We start from the raw sequence: 11,472 nt of genomic DNA, 5'->3' as shown, positions 1-11,472 counted from the left end.
AATCACATAAAAAACAAAACAAAACAAACAAACAAACAAACAAAAAAAAGGCCTTTCCTGAGTTGCAAGGAACTCCTAGATGTCATACAAGGTGTGCACATGAACATTGCTGATCTTGACTACCACTCATTCATATTGGGGCTTCCAGAGACATGTGAGAGGGTAAATCTTACATATTAGTGACAGTCTAGGAAGGAATTTATTAGTGAGGACAATCCTTGGCCACACATTGATTCTTGTCTCAGTCACCAAGACAAACGAACATGATAGTAGATGTGAAACTGAGATTGCTCCTACAATTCTCTAAAAGGCAGTTTCCCTGAAAACATGTGTCCATTTTTTAAAATATTTTTTAGTAAACTTGTGTGACAAAATAGTTATTTTATGACCTGTACATGCATGTATTTATTAAAGGATGTCATATTTGAATTTTATGTACATAATTCATGCATAGACATTATAGAATTTTGGACAGAGGAGAAAATGAAAACAAAACTAGTCATTAGAAATCCAAGCAATGTGATGGAAGCAGAAGCAGAGATCCACAACCAATCACTGAGCCTAACTCCTGGGATCCAGTTGTAGGGAGGGAGGAGTGATTAGCAAAAGGGTCAAGACAAGGCTGGAGAAACCCACAGAAACAGGTAACCTGAGTACAAGGGAACTCACGGACCCAAGTATGATAGTTAGGAAACCATAATAAGGCCTGGCAGTCTATGGGACCTCTGGAAGTGGAGCCCGTATTTATCCCTAATCCACGAATGGGCTTTGAGAGCCTATTCCCCATGGAGGAATATTATCTCAGCCTAGATATATGGGGTTGGGCCTAGGCCCTGCACCGAATGATGTTACAGACTTTGATGATTCCCCATGGTGGGCATCACCCTCCCTGAGGAGTGGATGGGGTGGGATAGGAGGCTAATGGGGGAGATGGGAGGATGGGAGGGAGAGTGAACTGGGATTGGTATGAAAAATAAGATAGTCTCTAATTTAAATAAAATTTTATTGAAAAAATTTTTGTTAAATTTTGTTAAACAAAAACGCTTGTTTAAAAATTAAAAAAAGAAAGAAAGAAACAGAAATCCAAGCTATGCATGTCTGGTTAGAGGCATAAAGTTTCTGATATGAGCAGATAACTTAATTTATTTAATCCCATAAGACATATAACCTGGATTTAGCTTTTATTTGCATTATGGTTAGGACTGTCAATAATGTTTTATTTTATATAAAGAAGAAGGTTAAGATTCTTCCTGGGACTTTGATAAAAACAAAATTTTGGAGTTAAAGTGGTAATTAATGGATATAAAGTAACATACAAAAATACAAGGTTTTAAGCTACTTTTATGTGAGAAATATAAACATCAAATATTTATTTTGTTATATATAATTTTTCCAAATTCAACTTTTATAAAAGATGTTTCAAATTTTAAATTTATTTAAATGTGTGTAAAAGATTTCCAATGCTCAAAATTCAATATACTGACATAAAACTAGAACTTTATTCTCTTGCTAAAGAAACAAGAATGTCTTAAAAATATTCTACTGGTGTTAGTCGTACTTTGTAAAGACTAGTTCAGAGAGCAAAGCCTCATATTTTATTAAGATAATTGTTTGAGTTTCTCTTGACTCTACCAGACGTTTGACAACTTAGAATACTACATCAAAACAAAATCAAGATGCATTGAAGTATCTGTTTGTGTTAAACTCTTTTAAGTGCCCTATAAGACTGTGACTGGAAATGTACGGCAGTGTACTTGAATAAATTTGATGTTATTGCTTAAAAAATCTAAGGCATTCAATTGAGTACATGCAAAGTGGCCAATGAGTGATTCTTGTAAACTGAAGATATTTGACATATAAGATGGCTAAGGAATCCTACAGACATTTCTGCTACTTATACCCTATACCACTCAGGTGAAAAATAAGGCACATTTGGAGACTTGCAAGGCAAACCACTGCCTGTAGCCACTTGCATTGACTAAATGGATATCTCACATGGACAATGGACAGTTGACTTATCCAAGCTAAAGTAGTTATGTGGTGCTAATATTTCCAAGGCTTGTGTTCATGTACTCCTAATTGTACCGTGACTGTCAGGTTTAAGCAGTAACAAATTAGATGTGCCATAGTCATGTATACTCCAAGAAGTGTCTCTATAAAAAGTGACATATGGATATTGTTTAATCTATACAGTATATTGGCAAACAAGTACATTCTACTTTATTTAGAAAGCTCTCTGTATAAAGTTAAATAGGGATTAGTATATAAAACAGCTTCTTATTAAAAACAATGTCATTCTAAAAACAAAAACAAATGTAGATTTTTTTTTTTCTGAGAAGAAAGTTCAGGCAGTGTAATGTCCCTATCATAATACTGCCAATACTATCTATTATGCCAACACTCTGTGTTTAATGGAAATAACTAGGCTGTTTTCTCAATCACCAAATCTTCTGTAAAATTCTAATTATAGGTCATCTGTCTTTTGTCATCCATAACTTGATTCCTCTGTAATATATTTACAGTCACACTCACAGCAACACTCATTTGTATCTTGGTAACTACTGTTATATTTTCCTATGTTCAGATGTAAATATGTGGCTCTTTTTGTGCATTCAAATCTATCTTTATAGAGTCTTCTTCCCATAAACTTGTTTATTACTGGGCTGGGAAACTGATATACCACTTCCGCAAAAACTCAAGATTGGGGAATTCTCAAACACAAAAGGGAAATGAAAGAAGCCCTTGAAAGCTGCCTTTGTGAAAAGCAATTGGTTAACGATCTGGGCAAAGGCAGTAACAAATACAAGTGTGGAAGTATGAAATCTCTGTCTCTATTTTCTCTTTGTTTCCTTTGCAGTGGTTCCTTTTACTTTTTCTTCTTGAGCTACATTGTGTCCAAATAGGAACAAAGCCTTTCAGGTTAGACTGCTAACCTGGGTGGAAGTATTGCCAGGGATGGTATGGCTGCTTCAACATCCTTAAGCAGATGTGGTCCTGTATAGAACCCAAATAGTTCTCTTCATTTGAGGACTGCTTGTTCTGACCAGCCATCAGAACCAGAACTGAGACAATAATCAACCAAACCACACCTTGACTGTGCCTTCTTCATCGCACTCATCTCCTGTGTCCCCTAACAGGTCTTTAACTGAAGCAAAGAACTCCTATTAGTACTTGAAGACTGTCTTGCAGTCACTGGGTCCTTTCATATGTTCTTCCAAGTGTGGCCTCATTGAATAATTCACACTCTGCTTTAAAAATTCCTCATCATATTATCCTCATATTAAGATGTTGCTAAACCTATCCAGAACTACAATCACCCATTTTTGATTTGTTCAAATAGTTAAAGGCGAAAGCACATCCTTTATCCCCATTGTTAGAGACCTAATGGAGGTAAAAAGACTCTGCGCATCCATCACATTGACCACTGTCCATCTAATAACCCTAGAGAGTATAACCCAAGTGTGTGGAGGCACACAAGTATTTCAATAACGATACATTGCCTTTGTCCCTTTGTTTCTTTCTTTCTTTTTTTCTTTCTTTTTTTTTTTTTTTAATTCTCTGTCCTTTTATGTTATGTAAAGAACTGTAAGAACATTTTCTGGAGTTTTTAGAAGTTAATTAATTTTTATGTCAGTTTGTACTTCAACAGATTGATCTTTTGAAATGTAAATCGTATCTTATTTCCCAAATGTCGTTATGAAGGCATTTTCTATCCCCTCCTACATTAAGTCCAAAATCTTCAGAGAGAGAACAGTGAGAAGCACATATAAAATACTGAGTAAACGTTTCTCAAATGAATTGATCATTGTTAATTGGATGAATCAGCAAATAGGCTATCGATAATTTATTGATGCTTTGTAAAGTGTAAAGGCTGCATTTTGAAACATCGTATAGCTACCTGTTCATACAGAGATCTCGATTTTTCATTGACGCATTTGTTTTTTTATGACTATTTGATCTGCTGGTTAACGACATAAATATCACAAAGTGCCTTGCAAAGGCTATTCATTTGCCAATTTATCAGTTGTGCATACAATTATTAGACTGTTGTGTAGTGTATCACAATATTGTTATTATGGAAACAAATAATGCTACCTGATGGCATTCAGAATTAAGTTTGCTTTTACATTTAAGACAACTTGGGTTCTGCCTACGGAAAATATTATTAAGATCTGGGATAATCAGCTTACTATAAAAATTAACAAAAGTTTGAAGTAATTAATATACTCAGGCTGGTGGTTATTTTAGGTCTTGCGTTTTGGAGATTTTAGTTTGTTATTGGTTGAGCTTGTTGCTTCAGTTCTGTGGCAAGTTAGCACACCATAAGGAAGCACTTAGCAGAATCAGCCCACAACTTCAGGGACAAGGTACTTAAACAGAAGGGATGGCCTCTCTTCCATGCCCTCCACGACCTAAAAACCAACCACTAAGCTCCACATTTTAATGGTCTTACCACTTCTACATATCACTTCTATGAGGACCAAAAATTAATTTTCAGAAATTATGGGATACTTGGATTCCAAGTACAAAGGTACAGAATGGTATATTGCATCGACTAATTGGCTTGCTGGGCTATCCTTGTTAAATGAGCTAAGGGTTCTTGATTCTGATTTGACATTGAGCCTCTTAAAAGATAGAACTTCTTTTAATTTTATTTTTTTCATTATTTATTCTCAAATACAGTTATTTCAATTTAATTATTTAATTCAAATATTAAGTATACATTAGTATCCACAACCTTTTATAATAAGACAGGAATTATAAAATTACTTTACTCAGTTTGAATAATGCCACGGTAAATATCATCTAACAATTGCACTTTTATATGTTTACAAGTTTAAGGTTTTATAATTATAATTATATAATTGATTGTATTAACTGAATAGATAAGCAAATAGTCTGTTAATATTTATTTTTTTATTTAATATATTTTTAATTATATTCACATGGTTCGGGGTTACAATCTCTTTAGGAAAGATAGCTGGAACCATTATATTCATACCTCAATTTTTAAATTCAGTGACCTGGCAGAGTTTGATGGAGAATGCTTTTAATCAACCCCAGAACTCCAGAAGCAGTCGCCAGTAGATCTCTGTGATTTGGGGGCCAGCCTGGTTTACATAGAAAGTTTTGAGACAGTCAAGACTACAGAGAGAGACCCCATCTTAAACAAGAAAACAAACTAAGACGACTGTGGAATTCATGTAAAAACAGAAAAAGGCAAAAAGAAAAAGAAAGATAGAGGGAAAAATGAAAAGAAAATCCCTGATTTAAGTTACAATCATCAATTTCATTTTACCTTACTGTATTTTTCTTATTTTATTGAAGTTTTCAGCTTTCATTATAGATATGATGAGACTTTTTTTAAGCTAAAATATAACAAGTCCTAATACTATTGAAATACTATTGAAACAATTACTCTAAAAGAGGCCTAAAAGTCATGACTAGATATTTTACTTATTAAACATTGCTTAACAGAAAACCATAAAGTTGAGTACTGCAGCAGCAATTTACGATAGTTCTTCTGCTGAAGACATGACTCCAGCTTGGGTGGATGAAGCACTTGCTATTTAAGCAAAGGGATACAGGTTCAAATCCTGCTGCAATATGACTCGGCCTTGAAGCACTGGATTTTAGACCTTAGCCTACACATAAAAGGCTTACAAACAACTGCTGCGCTTAAGGCTGCTGTAATGTAGTGGAAGCAGGATCAAAAGGAGCCTGAGAGTCAAAGCATTAGAGTTTGCTATGTGTTTGTGTCTCCTGTAATGTCAGGAAGTATATGCCCAAAAGGGAACACTCATACAACTGACTAAGTATTACAATAGCAGAATGAAGAAAACACCAGCAGGCATGGCCAAGTGGACAGGAGACACAATCATCAAGAAAAGGAGAGGATCATGAAGTCATCCGACATTAACATCTTACTTCCATAAGCACACACTTGCACTTGCATTTGCACACATGTAGGCATGCACCTGTGTGAACATGAATGAATACAGGTAGAGACAGTGCTATGCGTTCCTTCTAATCTAATGGATATAGAATCCTAAAGAGTCTGTTTTCACAAACCAAGCTCCACTTTGGCATAGGTGGTTTGTGTTGTCGTTGCTTTATCTCACCTCTCTTATTATTGATTTAGTTAAGAAAACATAAATCCTCTTGAGTGTTTCAAGCAGTGTGGACATCAGTGCACAGATCTGTTGGGTGGAGTGAAGGAAAAATTATATACCTCCGAGGAGGAAGTATAGGGAAAACTGGGGGTCTGCTGTTTAACTGGCTGAGTCTGCTATGTCCAGTGAGCAGAACTGCAGTCCAGTTCGTATGCCATTGTGCTCTTACACGTTGAAACTGGGTTTCTCTGCTTAATTGTCTGACATTAGGGAGGAAGTTGTTCAAATTTCACATTAGTGCTTTTCGTGGCTGAATTTAAACCAGAAATCTGAGGGTGAAGAGCTCTGCAAAATGCCATTTCTTAGATACTGGTTTTTAAATACTGGAAAGTATAGAAAATGCAGGAATGATGGTTAATAAAGCTCCTAAAATTGAGAATATGTGCTTTCTTGTTAATATTAATATTTCATATACATCTGTCTGTATAACACTGTCTCCATAGAGTCAGGACCCAATTCCCTAAAGTTGTACAATATTATTTATATCCCCACAGTGCCATACCTTTCTCTCCTGACATTATAGTTGCCTCCACTGTTTAATCTCTTCTCTCAGTAGTCTATAATTGTACAGAAAATCTTTCATTATAACTATTATATGATATAACATTAAGGTGAAATACATAAATTAACTCCTCCTGATTCATCAGAAACAGTTCATATGAACTCCTTCAGAGGTACTCAGCTGGAAGGAAATGATTTTCCTTCTTTGTCAAAACACAATTGAGATGCTCTATTGACTAGACTTATTGAGCAAAATAGGTCAACTTGACAACAGTTTCTCAACTAATGATTTTTGACATTGTGTTTATTATTGATAAAATCTTTAAGTTAATTGTAAACTAGCAATAAGTCAAATGAACATTGTGGAAACAAATTGCTCACCCTGCAGACTTTGGAGTTTATTACAGTTCTTTTGAGATCTATTCACTAGATGAAATAAGAAAAAAAAATTGAGAATTAATTGAAAAAATATATGATGGTATTTGCCTCATAAATCTTCAATTATTATTGAAATAATTGTCATTACTGAATATCAAGTGATCATTTTCAACCATGTGCCAGAGACAGGAACATTTTCACATCAATAGTTCATTAGGTTTATAACAACCTAAGTACCATTTTCATTTGAATTTTCTAGGCAAAGAAAGTAAAGTTTGGAGACTCCAAGTTGCTTGATCAGAGGTTCACAAGAAGAGAGTCATTATACAGTCACTGTCCATCTTGGAATTCTCATATTTTATCATTATTCTATATTTCAGACACACTTCTGTATCCAACAGCAGGAGATAGTGTATGTGATGGCTATTCTTGGTTGTCAACTTGATTACATCTGGAATTAACTAAAATTTGGTGGGTTTGGTAGAGTAAGGGACCTTTCCTAATTATATTAATTGAAATGGGAAAACTCACTTCTACTCTGTATCTTTTGAGGTGGGAAAATCCACCTCTTATCTGGGCCATAAGAATGTAAAGGACATGGAGAAGGAAGCCCTGTCTATTTTCCTGCCCCCCCCCCATCATTGGCAGTCTATTATTTCACTGCCATTAGAGCCTACATTTTTCAGGATTTGGAAGCATGCTTTTAACCAGCTGAGACACTTAGTCTCATAGGCTGAAAGAAAACTGGATTTTTGGGCCTTCTTTTGATCAATAGTCATTGTTGGACTAGCTGGACTAAAATCCGCAGTGCACTGTAATAAGGTGTGTGTGTGTGTGTGTGTGTGTGTGTGTGTGTGTGTGTGTGTATGTATGTTATCAGTTCTATATAACCCTGACTAATACAGCTACTCTTAGCTAAAGCCTCTGTGGAATAAAAAAAAAAAAATCAAACTCTTCACATATACAATAGTATATGGTAAATGCCAGCATTCCGAAAGGGGTAATTGGATGTAGAAAGGAGAAAAGACTGAAAATCAGGGCATAAAGTTCTTGTGGCTATTTTCTAGAATGCCAGTCTCAAGGTGAACCCCAAATTGCTTGGGTAGCTAGGACTCAAAACTTCACTGGGTAGCATCCACAAGACCTCTATTCTGAGCTAGCTCTGATAGCTCTTTGTACCCTTTCTCAGTAGGTATTCTGTATCTCTTGTGTCTCCAAATCCCCAATGTTTGCACTGTCTTTAGTGCTAACTCCAAATTACAGTTATCATACATCACATATCCTTTTGCCTTGTTACAGGGCTTTCCATAATTCACTTTGGAAAATGCATGGTGGCATCCTTAAAACTGCATCTCACGCACTCTGTGTTGCAAGAAAATCAGCACTACATAGAGGACAGCAAAATATGCTGCCTTCCTGTGCAGTAGTGGAGCCTTCAAGCTGTTGGAACAGCATTTCTGTACACTTGGATGTGTATAGAAACTTGCCATTCATGCTGTAATGTCTTGAAAAGACTTTTCAAATGAGTTTGCACAGTAGAAGTCTAAAAAAGTCTTTGGTGGGTGACCTGTTGACATTGTCCTGAAGTCTCTCTGAACTCCTTAATAGCGATGACAGTATTGAGCACAACTTTACATGTAATCCATTTCTAGCCAAAATCAAAGTTTTTCTACTGTTCAGGAGGAGGAAAATTCTCAATATAACTGTGTTCAAGAATATTTATGTATATGAAAGCTACAGTTGTCATGCTGGGCTACACTGCATTTCCCAACCTCAAATAAATAACCAAGAGTATCACCTTTACAGTCGTAGTATAAACAAACTTTACAGGGGTATAGTATTGTGAAATAAACTGCATAGTTTCTTATTCAGCCTTCTTTCATTTGTAAGGGAGATCATGAACACAGTTCCTAATTACCAAAAATTTATGTGGTTGAATTTCCCACATGTGTGGAAATCACAGGGTCAGCACATCTGGAATGCATTGGATAAACTTCATCCTGGGAAAATCCCCTCCATTATCATAGTACCTCCCCTACCAGGTAAGTATTTCCCATCCATTATTAATATTCATAATTTTCACTGGAAATTTCATGAGCACAATCATAATGTCCACATTTTGTTGGCATAATGGTCTTCTACGATTCCACCAAACTCTCCCAGAAAGCTCTGCTTAGCATTCTAAAGATATTCAGATCTGTATCTCCATGCTACTCTAAGTACTACTTGCAAAGCTCTCCCAAAGGCTTCTGAATTTCATTGTCAGGAAGAGTCAGAGCAATGACTCCACTTCCTACTGACTATTTCGTGGATTTTTGTTTGTTTTTCCTTTTTTATTGGTGTTGTGACAAGTTACCTGCTATAAGTAACTTCCTGGAGGAAAGATTCATTTGACTCAGAGTTGTGTTCCGTTATTGGACTGGTCCCTTGCCTTAAGCCTGTGGAAAGGCATAAAACAGCAGAACGGAGAGTGGGTGCAACAGGAGGGCACACACACAGCAATGGCTGTAAAGTTCGGAGTGAGAATGGAAGAGGCAATGTCAAAATACTCTCTTCAAAGCATACAGTCAGATTGTCTCCTAGTCATGACTCCACCCCAAATTAAGAACTAATCAATAAATTAATTCCAAGTATGTCCAAGACCTGATGATCCAAACAGCTTTCAATGTTTAGATCCAGCAGCCAGGGCCACACCTTCACCAAGAGTCTTTGGGAGAAACTTTATAATCCAAGGATCGTGTTGTAGGATAGTTGTACACTGTGAAGATGTGTCACTGTGATAGGTTTAACAAATAATTGAATGGCCATTAACTAGGCAGGAAGAGGTTTGGCAGAACCTCTAGTGACAGAGAGGACTCTGGGAAAAGAAAGTCAGAGTCGCCAGAGGAGAAAGATGGGAGATAGGTATCAGCATGTGGCAGAATTTAGATAATTGTGAAAGAGTTCTTTTAAGTTATAAGCACTATTTGAGACAAGTCTAAACCAAAGGCTGAGCTTTAATAATTAATAAGTTTCAGTGTCATTATTTGGGAGCTGGTGATACAGAGAAAGACTTGTTACAGAGTCAAAAAGAAGAGTAAATATGCTAATCCAAAAAGCCAGTTTTAACAATTCAAAATACAAACTACATACATATATTTTAATAATACATTTAATAATATTTAGGAATGATTGATTTCCTTAATGAAAATATTGATTCACTATGAACCACAAGTTTTGGGATTGAATTGTTTTAGCAGGGAACTGGAACATTGCATAGTTTTGGAGTCTCTCCTTGTCAATTTAGTAGAATTTTCTCTGATGATACAAATGTTTATGCGTGCTGTGACATTTTCTGTCTTTGAGCTGCATTTGAACCATAGAACAACACAGACAAGAATGTTTATTTTTCATGCGAATTAACTGGTATATGACAGAGGCTGAATTTTGCTGACAGATATTGATTTTCAGCTATAGTTCTATAAATTGCCAAGAGGTATCTACACTCTCCCAAATAAGCTACCAACCCATTTCTCAGATGTAAATGTAACAATACTTTAGAACACAGTGAGGTACATTGGGCTACCCCAAATATTGGAGATTTTTTTTATAAACACAAATACTTAAAATTTCCATGGCCTTAAAAATAAAAGAAAAAGGAATGTGTATAGTTGTTAATATTGACTACATAGCTACAAAAAGTTTCAACATTGTAAAGGCCATAGAATAATGTTTCAAGCTCCAGGGAAGCATCCTATCCTGCTGACTGAAGCTAGAGGTCAGAGGCACATGGACACCATGCCAAGCATGTGCATAGCAGGGACTATGAGCTACTGTAGGTATGGGTTTTGTTTGAACCTGACATGGATGAATACATTGAATAGAGATAAAGTAAAACTACCCTATGCAACTATTACTGTTACCACTGAATGCACACACAACAACAAAAAATAAACTGCATAGAGTATTACAAGATAAAAGAGCAATGGCAAAAGATGTTCATTAAAGCAATACATAAAAAAAACCACATAGGTTATTAAGTTGGTAAAAATGATAAAGTCAAAATATTATGACTAAGATAATTTTAGAAGTTGTTTTAAACGAGCTGCTCTCTCGGAGAACCCACCAGAAAAGCACCAGAGGAGCCACTCTCACTGGCCCAGCAGCCACGCTGATAGGGAAGAGAAAGTTCCACTCATGGGCTTCATGAAAGATCCCCAAAAGCAGCCTGCCGAGTTGCAGGGAGGAAATGACAGGCTCAATGAGTCCAGGTAGTTCTTTCCTTCTGCCCAGAAAGTGTCCTCTCTCCCCACACCTGCAGAAGCAGGTGCAGACAGGTTATAATGGCAACTTGATTAGTTTCCTGCCAGATCAAAGTACTGTGTGGATTGGAGAAACAGAATAATGTCTGGAAAAAATAGTTCTAACTGAAGGCGTCCTT

At 36.1% G+C, this 11,472-nt stretch overlaps 1 non-coding gene across 1 annotated transcript; it reads right to left on the bottom strand.

Annotated features, from left to right (window-relative positions):
• Positions 1-8,938: 8,938 nt before the first annotated feature.
• Positions 8,939-9,102, bottom strand: LOC127230808 (U1 spliceosomal RNA). Its single transcript, XR_007835213.1, has one exon. It is a non-coding gene; the product is annotated as a U1 spliceosomal RNA (small nuclear RNA).
• Between the last annotated feature and the right edge of the window lie 2,370 nt (positions 9,103-11,472).

Source organism: Phodopus roborovskii, unplaced genomic scaffold, assembly GCF_943737965.1.
Source record: "Phodopus roborovskii unplaced genomic scaffold, PHOROB, whole genome shotgun sequence".
Taxonomy (NCBI): domain Eukaryota; kingdom Metazoa; phylum Chordata; class Mammalia; order Rodentia; family Cricetidae; genus Phodopus; species Phodopus roborovskii.
The sequence above is the reverse complement of the archived record's forward strand: the minus strand, read 5'-3'. Positions and strand labels throughout refer to the sequence as shown.